The sequence below is a fragment of the Cricetulus griseus genome, chromosome 4, assembly GCF_003668045.3.
Source record: "Cricetulus griseus strain 17A/GY chromosome 4, alternate assembly CriGri-PICRH-1.0, whole genome shotgun sequence".
Lineage (NCBI taxonomy): Eukaryota > Metazoa > Chordata > Mammalia > Rodentia > Cricetidae > Cricetulus > Cricetulus griseus.
Window position 1 is genome coordinate 105,857,428 of NC_048597.1, and position 22,428 is coordinate 105,879,855.

A 22,428-nucleotide genomic window follows, 5' to 3' on the forward strand; every position below is an offset into this window, starting at 1 on the left:
GGTGCTTGGCTAATTATCTTTTCATTCAGTCCTGGTCCCCAGTCGGCAGAATGGTGCTGCTCCTCTCAGTTAACCTGATCTAAAACTCATAGACAAGCCTAGACGACTCTCTCCTGGGAAACTCTAGATTCTCTCAAGTTGACGCTCAATATTAACCTTCCAACACTGTATATGAAAAATTTCTGATCTGCTTTCTACATGCCATGCTAGTTAATATTTATGAGCGCCCATGCCAAACATAGACAAATTGCTTTACCAACAATATCTCATTCCATGTCTTCAACAATCCCACAGGCAGGTGATTTCACCAAGGTTCTAACAAATCACTTAACATCTCTGTCATTGTCTTTATCCATCTGGGTTCCCAGTTTGGCATTCTCTTCCAGCAGCCTTGTGCCCAAGTTCTGATTCTGTTGCTGTGAGAGCCACATTTTTATGCTTTCTCTTCCTTTGTTGGTTGACTGGGGGCAGAGGATCTAGTCAGGTATGGAGATAACTCAGGAGCTGGTAGACCCAGATGCTGAAGACCCCAGTTCCTTGACTAATTGTGTGGAGAAGAGTCCACATGCTAGACTGAGAACTGAGCATGACAGGAACCTTCATTTTTATTTAGCTAATGAGCTAGGTAGTATAGCTTGCTTACTGATTTCATATAACAAATATGCCCATTTCACAGACAGAAAAAGAGAGACCTCAGAAGAGACCAGTCTCTTCCACAGTATTTTGAAAGTAAGTAGCAGAGGTAAATCCATGCCTAGATTTACTTCTGTTCAGATTCCATTATTGCAATTGGATTGATAGGGGAATAGTGATGACAATGAATGGTGCCATGTTGGTTGGTTTAACTTGACACACTTCACATGGTCTCTTATGCCTCTTTGTTGTTGACTTTATGGTTTTCTGTCTCGCCTCTGCAATAGGAATGCTGCTGCTGGAGTCTTTTTTTTTTGATATTTAGTTATTGTGTATGGGGAGATGGGCATGAGTGTATGTGTTTGGTATTGTGAGGTGAATATACACACGTGTGTGATCTATGTAGGCAGTAAGTACTTGTGAGGTGGTAAGCACATGCCAAGTGAAGGACATATGAGTGACGTATCATCCTTATTTTTCTGAGATAGAATCTGTTACTGAAACTCAAGCTCACCAAGATGAGCAGGGCCAAAGGTTTCCCATGATTCTGTAGTCCCAGCGCCCAGAGTTCTATGTGTATGCTGGGAATCTGAAACCAAGGCCTCATGCTTTTATTCTGCACCAACTGAGCTACCTCCCTAGCCCCTGCTGCTGGGATCTTACAGCCTCCTGAGGGTGGGAGTTTCTGAGGATCAAGTTTCTCTGCTTCTGCTGAGAATACACCAAGGCATGACCTTAGCCTCTCCTCTGCACCAGGGTCTGCACATGTGAACAAGGCTTGAGGACAGGCAAAGCCATACATGTACCTGTTTGAGGGAATACCCATGCCCCACATACTCCACAGAGCATTGTTTGGGGTCACATATCCACACTTGATACATGATCTATAACATAGTCTGTTACTTTGTTGTAGTTAAATGTCACTCATGGAGCTCATGATGGATGTGGCACCATGAGCTTGAATCAATGCAAGTGGCCCAGACAAACTACATCATTTGATGTTTCCTGTAGAGGAATTTGATGTTGGATATTTGACATCTAATGTTGAGAGAAGAAACTTAGAGTCACTGTAAAAATAAAGAATTTGCCATAAAAACTACTGTGCTCTGGGAAACATCTCTTTGAGATGTTAGCAAAGACTAATATCATAGCACCAGTTGTGCCTGCTTATTTCTGTCACTAATAAGTTCTGACATATTCATGTCATCTTGTAACATGTCTCTCTGCCATAGAAGCTAGCTAAGCTCACTAGAGCCTTCAGCTTTTAGAAATGGAAGACAAGCTGTGGTTACTAGTTTGGCAGCACCCTGAGGATGGAGCACTAGGAGAAGATGCAGAATATGCAAGAAAAAAATCTACCAGCATTGGCAGTATGTCCTCTGTGAGCACAGACACTCCTGGACACTAGTGGCCACGCTCATAGCTGAGTGCTATTCTAAAATAAGGTAACTTTGAAGATGAGCACATAAACCAAGAAATGGACAGTAGATTCAGCTCCCTGTCTGACAGGGAGTGAGGAGAGTGGTCAAGCGGTCAATGATGGGGTTGGAGAGATGGCTCAGTGGTTAAGGTCACCGGCTGCTTTTGCAAAGGACCTGGGCTTGATTCCTAGTATCCATATGGTGGCTCACAGCCATCCATAACTCCAGCTCCAGGGGAATCTGATGACCTCTTTTGGCCTCTGTGGCACCGAATTCACATGGTACCCAGGTACGCATGTAGGAAACATACCCATACACATAAAATAAAGTGACACTAAAATAAAGTAGCACTAAAATACTTGGCACATTGTAGATGTGGAATACAAGGGAAGAGTGAAAGGACCCCCTGAAACATCACTGGATACTTTCTCTAGAGACTCAACCATGTGTACTTCCCCATGCCTCGTTCTACTGGGGTTCAAGTAGGCAGAGATACTCAATGTCCATATTCAAATGAAAAAATAGCTGAACTGCATATACATTAACTGGGCAGTACCACAACCCATTTATTTATTCATTATTGGTTACACCCAGGAATCTGGTTTTCCTGTTTAATAGATGAGGACACTCAGGATTCCAGGGGGCATGTAAGTTATTGTAATGGTTAGTCTCTACTGTCACCTTGACTGGATTTAGAGCTACCTGGAAGATTGGTAAGGCACATTTCTTGGCTTGTCTTTGAGGGCATCTGGAGAGAATAGAGGAGGAAAGACTCTTCCCAAATGTGAATGGCACCATCTCAGTGGGGCAGGAGTCACAGCAGAGGGAAAGGCAAAGAAAGAGAAAGTCAATTGTGTGCAGGCATCATTTTCTGTTGCTTCCTGCCTTGCTATGGTGAGAGCTGAGCTAACCCTCCAAGCCTTCCTAACCATCATAGTCTGTGCCCTCTCCAACTATGAGGCAAAATAAATTCTCATCTTTGAACTTGCTTTTTGGTCAGGCCGTTTTATGCAGTGTAAAGGAACCAAGCATGAAAAAAATCTCCTTATCAATTAAATTATGAGCTTTTAAAAAATTGACCCTTTGAAGGTATTCCTCATAGTTCTCTAAATACAATGAAATTAATGTCTGGATGGTCTCACAGAGAGAAATTGCTTCTACAAGAAGCATGACTGAGAAAGAATTTACAGTTAACTTCCCCAGGTCCTGTAGGCATGAGACACACTGAACTCACATATTCTCCATTCAAGGGTAGAATGAATTTGAGATTCATACATATTTATATCAGGCAACATATTAGTGTAAATGTCAGATATTTTTGTCCCCTTCTTTCTCTTACTAAGGTAGCAAACAGAACAGAGAAGCAAATGATCCATGAAACAAAAGAAATTATTCTTCCACCGTGAAAGCTTTTAAGTTTGCAAACATCTTGCTACCTAATAGAGGGGGTCATAAAGATAGTATGGTGCATTTTCTTGGCAGAATTACTACAAGGTTTTATGAGAGCTTTGCTTTGGGATTAGAGCTTGATATTTTTACTCAATCTCATTCGGAAACCCATCTATGAAGTGATTCATTCTACATTGGTATTAGCCTCCTTTTTCCTTGTTGAGATCAAACACCTGGACAAAGGGCATCTTCAGAGAGGAAGGAGTTATTTTAACTCACAATTTGGGAGGGTGTGATCCATCATGATGGGAAGGCATTGTGGGGTGGGAGCAGCTCACAGCTGTAGGGGTGGGAGCCTGTTCATTCACATTAGGTCAAATCAAGAAGCTGAGATGGGATAAAGGAGTCAGGCAATAAACCCCAACCTGCCTCCTAGGGACCTACTTCCTTTAGTTGGTTCACCTTCCAACCTTCCAAAGTAGGGCTACCATCTGGGTTCCAAGGGTTCAAACATTTGAGCCTGGTGGATGCAATTTATGCCTCAACCAATTATATCATCTTCAAAAAATGTTTGCTGTGTCGAGATAAAGAACAAACACAGATTTCCAAGGCTATTTTTAAGACCAGATAACTAATCTTTGTGTGTGCTGTGTATGTGTGCACATTTAGAGACTGAAGATAGCTTCAGCCATCATTATTCAGTTATCATACACCTTGTGTTTTTGAGACAAGGTCCCTTACTGACTGACATACTCATGTAATAAGCTAAGCTGGGCAGCCATGAAGTCCCAGAATCCTCCTGTCTCCACCTGCTCCCCAACCCTCAGTGCTGGGATTACAAGAGCATACCACCATTTGGTTACAAGGGTTTTGGGAATTGAACTCTGTTCCTCACATTTACATGGCAAAACTTTACCAGTTGATCCATCTTCTCAGTTCAACAAATATTCTTTTGGAAAGATGTTTTTGGCAGGAAGTTTAAATTCAAAGTTGAAGGCATGGTGTTCTCCTACACGATGTATATTTATTATTTAAAGTCTGTCCTTAATTCTTCGAAAATAATGTTAGACTCAGATGTGAGCACTCGATGAATTCCAAAAGTATACCCAGATAGTCTCTGGATGTGGGGCAAAGAATGCTGTTCCATACAGTCATGGACTATCACCCATAGCTCTGTCTGAAGTGTCCTCCACTTGGTTATGGGCATCCTGCCAGGTGATAGAAAGAGGAAATGGTAAATGTACAGTACAGGAAGATTCCATAAGCTCAGTCTGAAGGTAGAATGAATCCCACCAGGCAGAGGCTAATTGAATGGCTACACAGAGAGGGGCTACCAGGGCTTGACAGATATGGGTATACCCAACACTTAGATGATAGAATCTCATCTTGTGGCTTAACATCCATCCCCACAGCAGAATTACTGTGAATTTAATTTAAAATGTCCTTCTCCATTTTGAGTCAGGGTATTGTTATATAGTCCATGCCTACTTAAAACTCACCATCCTCCTGCCTTAACCACCTGAGTGCTGGAGTCTCATGCACACCACACCATGTCCCACCATCTCTTTCACATTAAAAGAAGTCGGTATATTCTTCAAACTTGAAAACCATGGTCGGCATTCATTAATTTTCCTACAGTCATTTTCCTGAGTCTTAACAAAGAATGTCTATGTGTTTTTATATCTTTCTAAAACAAGCTTTGTCTCAATATAAAGAAAATAGCTTAATTATCTTTTCCCCCTTTTCTGGTTGGGGTGGAGGCTGGGAAGGAGAGAATGTGTCACTGTGTCTTCAGGGTGCCTCTAAGTGAGGGCAACCTTGTGTTCATAACTTGGATCTTCTCTGAGAATCCCCCCAAAGACCTCTTGAAGCAGGAAACTTAATACATTGTTGATTGTTTGTGGAAAAGATTTTCCTAGACTATTACTTGAGAACACACCTCTTTGTCAAAATCCTTGAGGATTTTATTCCACAGGCAGAATTAGTTGAGTTAAAACAAGGATTTTCATGGGTGACACTAGACTGGCATGCACGTCTCCCCACCTGAGATATGCACTACCCCCTTCCTAGCCTGTTGTCCAGTTGGCATTAGCTGCTACTATTTACTATTTGCATTCAGTTTCCTCTATCACTTCTTCAGGAATTTCCTCCCTCCTTCCTTTTTTTTCCTTCTTCTTCATTCTTTTTTCTGACTTTTACATTTCTTTTTGGCTTTTAATATGTATGGTATGGGCATCTTATACGTGCCTGGTGCCCAAGGTAGCACCAAGAAGACGTCAGATCCCCTGGAACTAGAATTAAATATGGCTGTAAGCCACCATGTGGGTTCTGGGAATTGAACTCAGGACCTCTGGAAGAGCAGCCAGTGCTTTTAACCTCTGAGCCATCTCATCATCTACTGAGACAACTGAGGCTTTGTCTGTATTAATTTTTCTAGGATTTCCCAAATGCTGCTGGATGATGGAGGTGTTACCCACACTCACTCCCCCACCCCCGACAGAGGTATGTTTTGGTCAAAGGCTCTTCAACTTCAGCTCTCCAACTCAGAACTTGTCTACCTCCTGGTTGTCACACCTGTAAGACTCCCACCTCAGATAGACAAGTGCTTAGCTACACCTCTGAAATTCAGCCTAGCCTACACTTCTACCAAAGCTGGCTTTTTAAAAAAGCAAATACAGTCATTTATAACTTTAAATACATCTTGGAGAGCATCAAAACAATCCATCTGCATAAATATTATTTTAACAGCTTCCTTGCAGGAGCTGACTGACACTGGGAGAATTCTACCAGCTTTGACTTCCTCTACTTTTCAGAATTCCTGGTAATGAACTTCTATTTTATAGTTCTTGTGGGCTGAAGTAGTGTAATCCATTTTCATTATACAACGAACCATTTTTTTCATCTGAACTGCAGGATGCTTGTGAGTTTCAGCACTTCAGTTTTGCACCATTAATTTACTATCTTTATGCTAAACATGCAGGTTGCATCATTTGGAGTTGTTCTGGAATAGATTGTCAGGTTAGTATAGGTAACCTGGTTTCTCTGACTTGCTCAATGTGATAGGTTTATAATGCTTCTTTCTTACCTGTGTTCAGATGGGCCTGCACTTGATGTCACAAAGGTCTTATCAGAGCAGGAGACAGAATAAGGACATAATCACTTTACTATTCAGGGACAGGATCCATCCAGAGCTGCAGCAGAATGTGGCTTTGTCATGAACAAATCAAATTGGAGAAGAATTTTATATTAGGTTCTCTTAATTTTTCCCATCCTTTTGAAACCCCACCCAGATCTTTGCATGTGCATATGGGTGTGCACAGGTGTGCCTGTTTATGAGTGCACTTGCACATGGAGGCCAGATGTTGATGTCAGGAGTCATTCTCGATTGCTCGCCACATGTATACATCGAGACAGGGTCTTTCACTTGAACCCAGAGCTTTCTGATTAGGCTAGTGTAGTTGGCTATCTTGATTGCTCCACCATGGATCTCCTTCCTATCTATGCATCCTTCACACTAGGATTACAGGAGGGATCACATAGACTGCTCAGCATTTGTGTGGGTAACATGGGTCCAAACTCTAGTCCCCATGTTTACAAGGTAAAAGCTTTACCCACTGAACAATCCACTCAGCTTTCATCTGAGAAAGTTTTAAAAGACTTCAGGTATACAATATGTTATAAATCAAGCAGTTACTGATGATAAATTATAAAGAAATTTATTTCTAATCAATTCCTCAGTTTACATATAGTTTTACCATTCACTAAAGATGAAAGCAAATTAGCATACTAATGAGATGCAGTAGCTTTTTATTTTTACACAAATAATTAAAACTTGGCATAAAAACATAGAGTGTCTTCAATGTTTTTCAGAGTTGATGGATATTTTGTTTTATAATAGTCAAAGCTGAGAGCAATATAAATACATCATAAAAAAATGACAGAAGTAAGTTTAAGGCCATTTTCGGAATGGTTGGAAATTCTGTCCTAATCTCATGCCAAAATTCATTTAGCATTTTTTCATGAAAACTCATCGGCAATTCAATCAGCAGTTTTAAAAATCAATCATTAATACCATGCAACCCAAAGATAGACGACTGTGAGGCTGCCATGCTGAGGAGTCACCACCAGGAAATACTAAAAGTGTTTTTTTTTTGTTTTTTTGTTTTTAATTTTTATGGCTCAGAACTGCCATAGATCAATGGAAAATCACAGTGGTGTCAAGGGGGAATTGTTGATGGAGGGTTGTTTTTCCAGGGCTGAAATTTAGGTTTTCCCCATCTCAAGCAGGTAGTCTCCAAAATAGGAGTTAGTGTGAGTGGCTCTACCAGAATGTTCAGAGAGGTGTTACAGAATAATCTTTTTGTACGTTGTGAAGATGTGTCACTCAGATTGATTTAATAAAAAGCTGAATGGCCAATAGCTATTAGATAGAGAGAATGCTGGGAAAAAGAGAAGCAGGGTGGTGGAGTCTTGTGAAGACACCATGAGATGCAGAGTGAGCAGGTTGGGCAGTATGTAGATGAAGCAAATGAGTCTCAGGACGATATATAGATTAGTAGAAATGGGTTAATTTGCCAGGCGTTGGTGGCACACACCTTTAATCCCAGCACTCAGGAGGCAGAGGCAGGCGGATCTCTGTGAGTTCGAGACAAGCCTGGTCTACAGAGTGAGTGCCAGGATAGGCTCCATAGCTATACAGAGAAACCCTGTCTCGACCCCCCCAAAAAAGAAATGGGTTAATTTAAGTTATAAGAGTTAGCTAAAAACAAGTGCAAGCTATTAGCTAAGCTTTCTTAATTAATGAGAAATCTTAATTAATAAGAATTCTCCCTGTTGTTATTTGGGAGCTGGCAGGTGGGACAGAAAAGTCTTCCTACAAATGGCACCCTACATTGGGCTCCAGATGACGTGTTTATTTAATTATCGTTTATCAACAAGAACTTAGGAGTCAGATATGTGGTAAGAACCTGAATGTTCAGAGAAGTGATGTAGAAGCCACCGGTGACCTCCTATCTCTTTCATTCCTCCATCCAAAAGATTGAGACCCTCTGGAAGCCACACACTACTACTTCCTGTGTCTATCTCTCCTCAGTCCTCCAGAACCTCTGTGGTTAATTTTGGTCAGCTAGTAGCTAGCTCCACCCTCTGACTCAAAATAAACTTCCTTGTTAGCCTCAGGAGCGTCAGAATGCAATATCACACAACAAACAGGAGCAATGAAGACACAGTAGACAGGTTCCCATCACACAGTCTAAGGCAGCCTGGGGCTGGGCAGGGAGCTGTGTGTGTGTGTGTGTGTAGAAGGGCAGTGTGTGCTCTCTTGAAGTGGACTGATGTTATCTGATCTTGGAACCATTGTGAATCCCAGCAATCTACCTAAAACTACAAATGGAAAATGACACATCTGCAAAATAATATGATTTCAATGAATTCACAAATTATTTAAAATTCAAAATAAACTATATAAGTAAAATTTCTTCCTTTATTCTCCAATTCTACCCCTCCTTCCTTCTCTCCCTTTCTTCCTCCTCTTCTATTCAGCATTTTGCATAGAAGAAATATAAAAATAAGTTAAAGAAAAAGAACAAGATGGGGAAAACCATACTGTAAATGTGCTTAGCCCATCCCCATAACCAGGCATCTGCTTCAATTTTCCACCTGCTGTTTCTATTTTCTGAAGCGAACACACACAGCCTCACTTGAACCTCACCACCCCACATCAATACCCTTACTTTAACTTTATCTTAATTTTACAATGATTGCAATCTGGTTCCAGAAGAAAGAGAAGCTAGGAAGGAAGCTGGCTGAGTAAATGATGAAATCTCACACAAAGAGAATAACTGCCATGGCTGTGGATGACCCAGGCAGTATATGGCCTGGGTGGCTTTCAGAATTCAGAGGAATCATGGAGTGCATGATTCGAGTGATGCTTTCATGTCTGGGCAAATCACAATCACCATCTGATGTCTTGGGGAAGTCTTCACTTTTTTAGTTGAATCTTAAGGACTGCTTATCTTTTTGTATTTACACTTTATCAAGAGTTAGGCAGTATATTATGGTCATGGGTAGCTTCCCTGTGCTCCAGTGAGTGATCCTCACATCTGTGCACTGGTTTCAGTGGGTTAAAAACCTAAACACATAAACTATTATAAAAAGAAGACATGAAATCAGGAGGTGATGGGTGGTGGCTGGAGTTAGAGGGAGTAATGAGGGTGGATATTGTCCTAGTTAGCTTTCTGACACCATGACCAAAATACTCACGGGAAGGGATTAATTGGTTTACAAATGAGAGTCTGTCATCTAAGACAAACTAAAGGCAGGAACCTGAAGGCAGGAGCTTTTGCAGAGGTCATGGAACAATGCTGCTTACTGGCTTGCTCCCCATAGCTTGCTCAGCCTGCTTCCTTGTACATTCCAGGACCACCAGCACAGGGGTGACTCCACCCATTGTAGGCTGGACCCTCTCATATTAATCATTAATCAAGAAAATGCCCCCACAGGCTTGTCCCCAGATCTATCTGATGGAGGTAATTCCTCAGTTGATGTTTCCTTTTTCCCAGATGACTAATTTGTATCAAATTGACAATAAACACAACCAAGATACATTGTCTATGAGTATTACATTTCCAAAGAATAAATTTTAAAAGGACAACAGAGCCAGCAAGTGGACACTTTCTTTCTAATCATGAGGTCATTACTTGCAGTTAGTCTTTGAAATGGAGATTTGCATTGTATCATTTTACACTGTGGTGGGTTGGGGGGAGTATCACAAAACTGTTCATAGCAAGAGCAAGGATGAAACCCATGCCTCTGTGACTCTGAAGCTGCAGTTTCCACTAAGGCAGAAGACCTGAAATCTCCATTCCACAGCAGCAGAATGCTCATAGGTCAAAGAACCAACATGGTCTTCCAGGGAAACCAAATCCACCTAAGCCACCTTTCTGGATGTCAGGCATGCAGCTGATGGTCATCACACCCATTAGCCACACATGTTCAATCCACAGAGTGCTACAAATTAGTATTTGATAAGCAATATTTATATGCAATTCCCCGAAGTCCACACACAAGTTCATGTGCTCAATGTAATTTGGAAGATATAAGCACTCGAAATACAGCTCCTCCTGTAACCCTATTGCTGGCATTTCACTATCAGAAAACACAGTCCACCGAGTCAAAATGGTAATTGTTACGGCATCTAGTAACCTTTGAAGATGCTGATTCCAAGAGTGAGTGACTGCAGAAGTGATGGGAGCTTTGCAGATGGTACTGATTGGTTCCCATGAGTGGAATGATAGGAGCGATGCAGGTTGTGCTTGGTGTTTACTGTTCTAAGAACCTGGTGTTTAAAACCATACACATACATAGAAGAGTCCCTCAGCAGAAATCAGGAGCCTATGGAGATCTGATCTTTTCTTAAGGATATATTCACTGTGATATGAATGAAAGCTTTGTATCTACCAAGGTAGAAAAGATGGAGGGAAGGAAGGTGAGTTGGCTGTGTTTACAAGAGGCAGGAGGGATACACAGAACCATCCATAGCCATGTCTCCTGCCCTGATGCCTGGATCTGAGAATACAATAGCACAAGGGGCTGGTAAAGACAGAACCGTGCAGTGCCTTGGCTATCAGGCTTAATGGCGCCTGCTAGGCACCTGCCCATGTATACAGCTTTCCTACAGCCTTCAACTGACTGAAGAGACCTGTTTCCCCTTTATCAAAGATGTTTTATGTCCCTTGTCAAATGACATCTTGGGTACTCTCCTGGCATCGCTAGCCCCCTTTCCTGAGCACCTGCTGACTCTCAAGCCTCCAGCTGAGACAGAAACCAAAGCATCCTATATTTTTTCGCAAGTTGCAAAACCTCATGAACTTTATTTCCCAGAGTCTTACACTTGGCCAGTTAGTATTTACAACATGAACAGGTAGTTTCAGCTTTACACTAATTTTTGTAAGTTGCATATCACTAATTGCCACTGAATATTATGCAAGTAACATTTTGATATGTGCTGTGAATTATTACCCTGGTGGCTTTGTCATGTGTTTCAGCTGCATCTGTACTCTGACTACTGCATAATTCATTTCTCAATATCTTCCATTATTGGCTGTGCCACCAACCATAAAGTACCACTGGAAAATAATTCATATAAATCCACATGGGTAGGGGTAGGGGCCAGTGGGATGGCTTGGTGGGTAAAGTCTGATAACTGAGTTTGATCTCCAGGACCAATGTATTGCATGGAGACTGGTGATAACTGCTGTGCACACCCCACTCTGATGCACTCATACAATGTCAACTTCTGTAATGTAATAATGGCCTGGAGAGATGGCTTAGTGGTTAAGAACACTTGCTACTCTTGTAGAGGGTCAAGGTACAGTTCCTAGAACCCACATCATATCGGGCAGCTCAGAATCATTTCTAACTCCAGATCTAGAGGATCCTACTCCCTCTTCTGGCTTCTGTGAGTACTGCATACTTGTGATGCATATACAGACCCGCAGGCACACACACATATGCATGAATAAAAATTTTGTAAGATAATGATAATTTTAAAAATCTTTTCAAACCACCATTTTCATTTGGCAGAAACTATCAGTGTGTCTCACTGTAAGCAATATTAATAATTAATAACAGATTATTTTAAGTTAGGGCAAATACAGGAGAAGGTTAATACTGACTGTTCTCCAAGGAGTGTCCTGTCAATGCTCCAGGTAGTGAATGATTTATGAGAGTAAGTGATGTAGAATGTGATGAAATAGATTGTCTCTTTATGAACTATTAGTGTCCATTAGTTCTGATACCTGTGTGTGGACATGCAATTTCTACTTTATGCATGATCTCACCTAGTCTTGTGGGTAATGTGTTTACACTGTGCTACCAAAGGAGTATCTCAAATTCATAATTAAAGATTCTACTAGGGATTATTCAACTGAAATGGAGGCAAAGGTTACACCAAAGGAAAGAAAGTGAGAACTAAATGAGGACAACCACCCAGGAGGTTCCTATAAAAAAGTGCTGCCCTATGTATGAAAGTCTGTTGTTATACTTCATGCTGATAACAAGGGAAGATAAACAAAATCAGCATTAAAAATTAAAAAAAAACTTGAGATAGCTAAGTGGGAAAGAACACTCACCCTTCAAGGATCTGACTTTGAATCCCCAGCACTTGTATAAAAAGCTGGGCATAGCTGTATACATGTTTGCAGCTCCAGCATTGGATGAGGTTTGAGTTAAAGACAGGCAGATCTAGAGAACTTACTGGCCAGCCAACCTAGCCAAAATGGTTAGCTTCTAATTCACTGAAACACTCTGTCTCCAGACAATGAAATGGAGAGGGATATGGGAAGACACAGCCTTCTCTGGTCTCTGTAAGTGATGCATTTGCACACATGAGTGTAACATACATGTACCACTCACACACACACTCCACACTTCTCCCAAACTTCTCTGAGAATTGCATACTAATGCCTCCCTCCAACTTCATGTTCTCTCTCTCTCTCTCTCTCTCTCTCTCTCTCTCTGTGTGTGTGTGTGTGTGTGTGTGTGTCTTAACACACCAAGTCTAATTAGTGCTGTACATATGTATGGATGTGTGGCCATCCACTGGAGGATGTGCAACGAGCCAGAGACCCACCCTTAAACATCTTCCCTGCCTATAAACATCAACTGCCAATAGCTCCTCAGCTGAGAGGAGCTATTGTGAACTCTATGAACCCCGTCTATGCTGGAATGTTGTCTGGCTTGATGTTATGCAGGCAGCCACTTCTGTGAGTTCATGTGTTCAACAGTCTGGTCACATCCAATAAACACTGTTTTGCAGCAGTCTTCTCTGACTTCCGGATTTTGCAATCATTCTCTCCCCCTCTTCTTCAATGATCCCTGAACTTTGAGGGAGAGATACAGATGTCCCACTGAGGGTGGAGCACTCTGAAGTCACTTATTTTCTTCACTGTAGTCAATTGTGGATCTCTAATTAACCGGCCGTCTACTACACAAAGAAGCTTCTCTCATGACAGCCCTTCCTTACATCCTTTCCTTGTTGTTTTCAGTCTGTATGGCTCCTTTCATTCATTACTTTTAAAATAACAGCTCTACCAATTCTTTGAGAATTTAATACATTATATTTTGAACATGGCACCATCATTTTTTTATAAATGGCACACACCTTTGTATAAAGAAGGTGGGAAAAGAAGTCAAGGGAAAGACTTGCTTTAATCAGTTTTATTTACTCAGAACAGCCATTGATGATGGCAAACCTTTATTCTCTTCTTTAACAGAGCCTTAGCCCAGAGCTGAATGAGAAACACTGTTCTCACCAAGTCTAACAGACAACATAATATAGTTACAACATTTCTCCATATTCACAGCTCCTCTTTGCATGACCATTTGGCATAGACAACTGAGTAATTTCAGAATGGAAAATTTCATAAATAACTATAATGTGTAAAGACTGTACCTTCTAGAATATTGTGATGAACTCTTCTGTCATCCCAATCTATTGCTCCGTAGATACGAATCTACCTGGAGTATCTACCCTGTACCTGCCACCAGCCTGCTAGTCACCTAAGAGTATCCACCTTGTATATTCTACCTGAACATCAGATGTACTCATTAAGCTGAGTTCATTGTCTCCTCTGCCCAGCTTCTCCAAGTATCAGCCTGCAATCTGTTTCTGGATTTACTTATTTTGGACATTTCATACAGGTAAAGTCTTGTGACACAGGACAATTTCCATTCAGCTTGTTGGATATGGCATTAGAATGTGGTGTAATTTTAACTGAATAAACAAAACAACCAGTCCAATTGTTTAAATGGGCCATGGGTTGGCTGGAGAGTTGGTTCAGTGATTAAGAGCATGCATTGCATTTGCAGATGACCTGAGTTCAATTCCAAGCATCCAAAATGGATGGCTCACAATCACATGTGACTCCAGCTCCAGGAGACACCCTCTACTGGTCCCTCTGGATACTTCACTCACAGGGGTATACACACATACAGAAACACACACATACACAAAATTTAAAATACATTCTTTAAAATGGGACATGGAACTAAATAGACACTTCTCAAAAGAAGTTACTCAAGTAAGTAGTCGGTATTTAGGCCTGGCGGTGGTGGCACATGCCTTTAATCCCAGCACTCGGGAGGCAGAGGCAGGTGGATCTCTGTGAGTTTGAGGCCAGCCTGGTCTACAAGAGCTAGTTCCAGGACAGCCTCCAAAGCCACAGGGAAACCCTGTCTCTAAAAAAATAAAAAAAATAAAAAAGGGAGCAACAGTTTCTGAAACAAAGTGAATCATTGTGTCATTGTATATACTGTGTAATTTACAGATGCCAGGATGGCATGACCCTTGTTTTCCTGGTGTTTGTGAAGATAGCTCAGACATATGGTCTCAGGCGCCAGAATGGAGGCCTTCAGCTTCCTGAACACAGAAGAACTTCAAGAGTCTGAAAAGGAGTTGCAGAGCAAGTAAGAACCAGTCACTCTTCAGACACTACGTGGTTTCCACGAGGCTCCTTCTCCATTTCAAACATGATATATTTTAAGAAACCAGCTCACTGCTGCTCAGCCCCATTACTGAGGAAGCTTTCTTCATTTTTCTCATGACAAGACTGCAGGCGAGGAAGAAGTTAATGATGAGGGATGACACATCACAGAACAAAGAGGGGAGCTGTGCATGTCTGAGAATCCCTGGATCAGATTCAGCTTTGCCTTTTCAAGTGACCAGAACACCTGTGTGTGTGTGTGTGTGTGTGTGTGTGTGTGTGTGTGTGTGTGTGTGTGTGTGTGTAGTGAGGAATGTGTTTTCTTCAAGTTATTCAGGATTCTACATGGTTCATAATTCTTTTACTTTGGGTTATTAATGCACAATCTAATTTGTTTTCTGTATTATTAATAGTTGTCTCTCCAAATTTGGAGAAATGGCTTTAAAAATAAGAGATGACACCCTGAGCTACCCAGCGCCATTTACACGGACACAGAATCATTCTTGTGTAGCAGAACCCTGCAAGCAGGTGGCTGGGCTGCTCCTTTGTCAACTCGGTCAGGTGCAGCCCTGAGCCACTGTGTGTCCAAAGCCATTCTTAATGTTCTCCTTTCACACCGAGGAATGTTCTGTGCAGATAATAAATTATTTCTCGGTGCTAATTATAAGTTTCTTTCAGGGCCTTTTGCTTAATGGTGTTTTAATACATCACTTTGATTTCTGACTCTTTGAAGAATGCTACTCAACTGAAAAAAATTAAAGATGCAGGCTCCTCCCCATGGCCATGCAGTGAGTGAGGAGGGAAGAAGGATGGGAAAGCACAGACTGTGTAGACTGCAGGAACGCTGCGTGACTTGAGGCTGGCTTGAAATTTGTGTTTTGTTTATATGAGAGGGACAACGTTCCTAAATGGACCTCACTCTAAATAAGAATTTAAAAATCTTGAATTGCTTTTAACGAATGAATAACATGAAAAAAATGCAATTCAAGAAAAAACCATGTTTTTGTTGTCCTTAAAATAAAATTTATTGAAGAAAAACTGTGTCTGATGAAAGTTCATGGCCTCTCACAGAAAGCTCACACTTCTCCCAACTGTGGCTAGTCTCACATTGCCCTGCAGATGTGAGAACATGAGATTGGATTCCTAGCACATGATTACAATTGATCGTGGCAGTCCATGTCTGTAATGTCAGATCTGGGAGACAGAGACAAATTGATCCCTAAAGCTTACTGACAGCTGGTATAGCCTATCAGTGAGCTTCATGTTCAGAGATAGACTGTCTTCAAAAGTAATTTGGAGTGTGAGCCCCTGTATGTATTTGTTTGAGTATGTTCCTGTGTGTGTGTGTGTGTGTGTGTGTGTGTGTGTGTGTGTGTGTGTGTGTGTGTGTGTGTGTGTGTGTGTGTGTGTGTGTGTGTGTGTGTAATGGGGAATTACTTTAATTGATAATAATAGCTATGTATGTAGAAAACATCCTGTGTGATTAGAAGGAGCAGATGTGGGGCCAGCTTGCAACTGTCAACTGCCCCCAGCAAACCTATAGAATCATCTATACCTTCCTTCACAAATGTTCCACAGTCTCTCTATGAGGGACAACTCCCATGCAATCTCCAACATCAATAATTGATCATCTCTACCTATATCAGAATGGGAGTGATATAGTGGACATCACCCACCAAATATTGCTGTGAACTTGAAATGGACTGTGAACTCAGAAAGCTCCCATTGAGGTAGTTTACAGGATCTCAGACTTTACCGTCTCATGTCTCTGGCACGTGGAAAGGGAATGCTAATTATCCACAGCTGGAATCTAGAGGTTTGAAGATGCTTTGACAGCCAATCAAGTGAGAGGTCACAGAATACTTTCTCTTTCAGGTTCATCCCATCTCTCTGCTCTTGGAGCACTCTGGACCATCTGTGAAAAGGTGACTAACCACAGAGGTATGGTCCCCTAAAATCTTAGCAGAGGGCCAAGACCAGCTGCAAGGCACATGGTGAGGACACTCAGCGTTTGGTGACTATGAACACCTGAGCCCATTGCAGCTGAAGCCTGGCCACATTTCAATTCACGGATTTGTGAGCAGGAGACTTGTTCTGTTTAAAGCCACTGCAGATAGTGGAGCATGCTAAGCAGGAATAGCAAACTGACACACACAGTAAATATTTGTTGGATGAATGAATATACAAATACCAGACATCTGTGTATTCACATTTTCTTATTTTTACACATATACGCAATGTGAAAACTATACATATGTGTTCCCTTCTGGTGCCAGTTGAGAAAATACAATTCTTCCTAAGAAAATGTTCATTTTGTCAGTAAAATTCTATAGATATTGCTTACTGAAATTGTTGGCATTAGGTATTTCCAGTTGGGAAAACAAAGTTATTGTCAAGTCCAGGATCTGAAATCTAGCCGGGGGTGGCTTTGTATCCATTCTGTTAGCCTGTATCTTTTTATAGACGAGTTAAGACCATTAATATTGAGAGAAATTAAGGATTGTTGTTGAGTGCTAACACTTGTTTGGTTTGAATTTGTTGTTGTTGTTGGTATTGTGTGTGGATTTACCCCATTTTTCTTTTGGCTTTTGGTAAAGTGGGATTATCTATTGCCTATGTTTTTGTGAGTGTAGTTAACTTCATTAGGTTGGAGTTTTCCTTTCAGTACCTTTTGTAGGGCTGGATTAGTGGATATGTATTATTTAAATCTGATTTTGTCATGGAATATCGTGTTTTCTCCATATATAGTGATGGAAAGCTTTGCTGTGTATAATAGTCTGGGCTGGCATCTGTGGTCTCTTAGTGTCTGTAAAACATCTATCCAGGACCTTCTGGCTTTTAGAATTCTCATGGAGAAGTCAAGCATAATTCTGATAGGTTTGCCTTTATATGTTACTTGGCCTTTTTCCTTTGCTGCTCTTAATATTCTTTCTTTATTCTGAATGTTTGGTGTTTTGATCATTATGTGGTAAGGAACTTTTGTGTGGTCCACTCTATTTGGTGGTAAGCTTCTTATTCTTCATTGGCATGTCTTTCTTTAAGTTGGGAAAGTTTTCTTCTATGATTTTGTTGAATATGGGACAAGATCTCCTGAGAAAATTGGAAGCATGTGGGGAGGCAAGGGGGAGTTAGGAGAAAGAGAAGGGGAGAAGAGGAGGGGAGAGGCGGACATGAAGGACCAGAAAGATTGAGTTTGGGGAAGAATAGAGGAGAGCAAGAAAAGAGATAACATAATAGAGGGAGCCATTATAGGTATAAAGAGAATTCTGGCACTAGGGAAATGCCCAGAGATCTGTAAAGATGACTCTAACTAACAATCTAAGAAATAGTGGAGAGGGCACGTTAAATGCCCTTCTCTGATAATGAGATTGATGGTATATAACTACCTTATATACTATCCCTGAGCTTTCATCCAGTTGCTTATGGAAGCAGAAACAGACACCCGCCCCCCTCGCTAAACCCTGAGCTGAACTCCTGGAACACAGTTGCAGATAGGGAGGAGTGATGAGCAAAAGGGTCAAGACCAGGCTGGAGAAACCCACAGAAACATCTGACCAGCTCATGGACCCCAGACTGATAGCTGGGAAACCAGAATAGGACCAACCCAGACCCCTTGAATGTGAGTGTCAGTTAGGAGGCCTGGGTAATCTATAGGGCCTCTGGCAGTGGATCAGTATTTACCTCTAGTATACAAATGGACTTTGGGAGCCCATTCCACATAAGAGAGATGCTCTCTCATCCTAGACACATGGGGGAGGGTCTAGGCCCTGCTCCAAATGATATGCTAGACTTTGAAGATTGCCCCATAGAAGGTCTCACTCTCCCAGGGGAGCAGAAAGCAGAAGGGCTAGGGGGTTGGTGGGACAGGGGAGGAGGGGAGGAAGAGGGAACTTGGATTGATAGGTAAAACAAGCTTGTTTCTAATTTAAATTTAAAAAGGGGGGAAAGAAAAAAAGCTTGGGGTGAATTCCAAGGCTATGTGGTCACTGGCAATAGATGGGTCTCAAATGCAGAGCCCAACAAGCAGGCAAGAAAATCCTAAGGCTCCCAAATTCCAAGGGACATGAAGCTATCATCATTCTTCCTTGGGGAATTGGAGAGGTCCTTGAAGGATGTTCTCAGGTAAATAAGTGTGGATGTGGCGGTGGCTTTTGTGGCAGAGTGCACAGTGGTGGTAGTGTGTGGTTCATGCCTCTACCATGAACCTCAGAGAAAATCATGGTGCTGAATATGGCATTATTCAGGAGGGTGTTGGGGGACCACAGTGCCTGTGGACCTTAGCCACAACTTCCACAGATGTTAATTGACCCTGTATGAATGCATGAGGAAAAAACTACATGAAGAAAATACATACACACACACACACACACACACACACACACACACACAGACACACACTTGAAAATAAAATAAAATCTTAAAAAAAATAAAAAAATTATAAAAAGCCAGCAACTTAATTGAATAAAATAGCAACGAGTTCTTCAATTCAAAGAAAGATTGATAGATAATAGATAGCATTTTCTACACAAAATGTAAAACTTTTATAGAACAATTCCCCCCCCCACAAGAAATGGTTGTTCTAATTTTTGAGTTGGTGAGCCTACCTAGCCAGCACCTGTCTTGGTCAGCACGAGACCACCACCTGCAGACATCTGTAAGGCTACTTGTATTTGTTTGTAAAATGACAGCATGATGCCCAGGTTAAAAGCAGCTGGAGGAGGTACAGGCTAATGTCCGGTGGATCTCAAAGGAGTAGTTGTGTTTAGGAGATGCACATTGGCATAGGAAGGTTTCAAAGCTGCTTGTAAAACTCTTGTCAGTGATGCAGAGCATCACAAAGAGCCACAGGTGGGCTACCATTTCCACCGGGATGTGGCTGAGCACAGCACAACAGATGGTCCAAGGGCAAGTGTGCAAAGCATCCCTGACAACCTGCTCAGGATGAGTCAGAGAACACTCTGACTCATTGCTTCTGCATGCTGTATTTGGGTGAAATGTCTGCATCTGGAGGTGGTACTTGAAGTTAGACTTACTTAGAGTACAAAGGAATCATTATTGCCAAGGTGAGAAACCCACATTCCATTTTGTCTTACCTCTTGATGGCAGAACACAGATATTGAATCTTTACTTCTGTTTTTATTTTCGTTTAATTCTTTCTTTTTTTTTTTTCAGACAGGATCTCATGTATCTTTGGCTGGCATCCAACTGGCAATATAGCCAAAGCTGGCCTTGAACTTTCCACCCTCCTGCTTCTACCTCTCTTGCTCTATGATTAAGTGTCTGCACTACCACTCCCAGTTTACAGGGTACCGGGGAAGGAACCCAGTGCCTTGAATACCTAGGCAAGAATTCCATTAGCTGAGCTACATTCACAGCTTTTCCTGCTTTAAATAATCAATATGTCTTGTTATTACAAAAGAGATTGTAGCTCATGTAATTATGAGAATGTAAAAGCAAAATGCATTTACAAAAAAAAAAAAAAAACAGAAAATCAGTCTTCAGGGATTTTTTTCTTGTTGGTCTGAGTTTGTGTATCTGATAGATTGTTGCTGTGACTCAGTCTGATGGGAGGACTGTCTTCCTCTGTGACCAGCTCATAATACTTTAGAGTCCCCTTGGATTAGATTCATGTCTCATAGTCAGTCCCCCACCCTAGAGGAGCTGAAGGCACCAATCCCTACCCAGCAGCTTTCTGACATAGTGAGTTCCTTGCTTGCAGAAGAAACACTTGGGTGAACATTATGATCATTTACTTAATAGTCCAACCAGGCCCAGGAAGGAAGTCCCAGCAGTTAAGAGCACTTGCTGTTCTTGCAGAGGACCTGAGTTTGGATCCTAGTACTTGCTTTGGGTAGATTCCAATCACCTGTGTCTCCAAATCCAGGAGATTTAATGCCTGTAGCCTCTGTGGACACTGGCACACATATATGTGCACAGCAACACACATGTACACATAGCTAAAAACAAAAACAAAAAAACCTAAATTTTATCAAAAGAACCTGTTGTGGAATATCCACCAGAGAAGACTACTTGGACATAGGTTTAAGAAGACAACAGAAGGTCTTTATTAGCTGGGTCAGCAGCTACGTTGGGGATCTTGCTATAGCTCCAAGCCATTCACTGGGTGAGCTTTTAAAAACCATGCCCTGGGTTAACATACTTCAGTTAACAAGAACAATTATCTAAGAATGGAACTACAGAAGTCAAAAAGCAAAGGTTAGTACATGTAGAGATTTACCTACAACTATGGACTTTGATGGATTAGGTCTTTGTTTTCATTTTGGCAGGTGGTGTTGTGTATATATTGAGTTTTATGGTCTGAATGGAACTTCCATTATGGAGTCAGTTGTGCTAAGGTCTGGGGGCCTACTAAGGTCTGCGGCCTGTTGCAAACCTAAACATAGGGTAAAGCTATCAACCTACTCAGGTGGCCTCTGTAGGCCTGATCAGGGAGTTGTGAATTCCAGGGTATGTCCATCTGTGCCACCCACACATGACAGACATATAGTCTGTTGTTACACTCTTACTATTGCCAAGGCACTTGGATCTTCGAATGGCTCTGTTTAAGGACATACTTATTAAATTGCCACATTTATAACTGTGTCTGCTTCAGTTTGAGAAAGAAAAACACTTGACAGTTTTTTCTTAACGCTTTCTGTTAAAAAGGTATTCTTTGAGAATTTCATTAGTGTATACATAAAATATGAAAATATTCATTCTCCACTTCCCCTTGCATCCCCCCCATCCCTTCATCTCTTCTGTAAAAAATAGCCACTAAGTTGAGTTTGTGTGAGGTGTATGGGCACATCTATGGGTGTGCATTAGTGGGCATGCATGTTTACAGGCATGCATGTGTATGCATGTAGAAGGCTTAGGACAAACTCAGGTGTTGTTTCTCATACACAGGTCATGCCCATCATTTTCATAGAGATAGGGTCTCTCCCTAGGGCCTAGAGCTCACCGAGTAGGCAAGGCTGGCTGCCTAGGGACACAAAGGTATTCTCCTGTCTCCACTTCCTTGGCACTAGGACTATAAGCATGGGCCACCATGCCTGGCTTCTTAATTTTTTTTCTAAAATGAAAGAGTAAACTCAGGTCCTCACACATGCATGACAAACACCTTACAGATGCAGCCATTACCCAGTCCTTATAATTACTAATTTTCTGGGAATTAGAAAGTATGTATATAAAATCCCAGACTCTTCCTGGCTTGGGGCAGATTCTCAGTTGTTGACTAGCATTGTGGTAGTTGTCAGCTTCACCCTCTGTGTCCACATTTCACATTGTCCTGAGCATTCGCCAGTCACTCTGTAGCAACTTTCTTAATCAAAACCAATTTGATTGGAGATGAGATGAGCTTCCAGGAATGCACATCCCAGTGAGTATCCTCCATTGTTTGATGTGGTAGTTTCAAGGCTCCCTTGAGTCCTTTGCTTGAAGGCTTTTCTTGGATTGTTCTCGTACTGTCCCCTACTTTGCAGACCTTCAAAGAGTTGGATTGT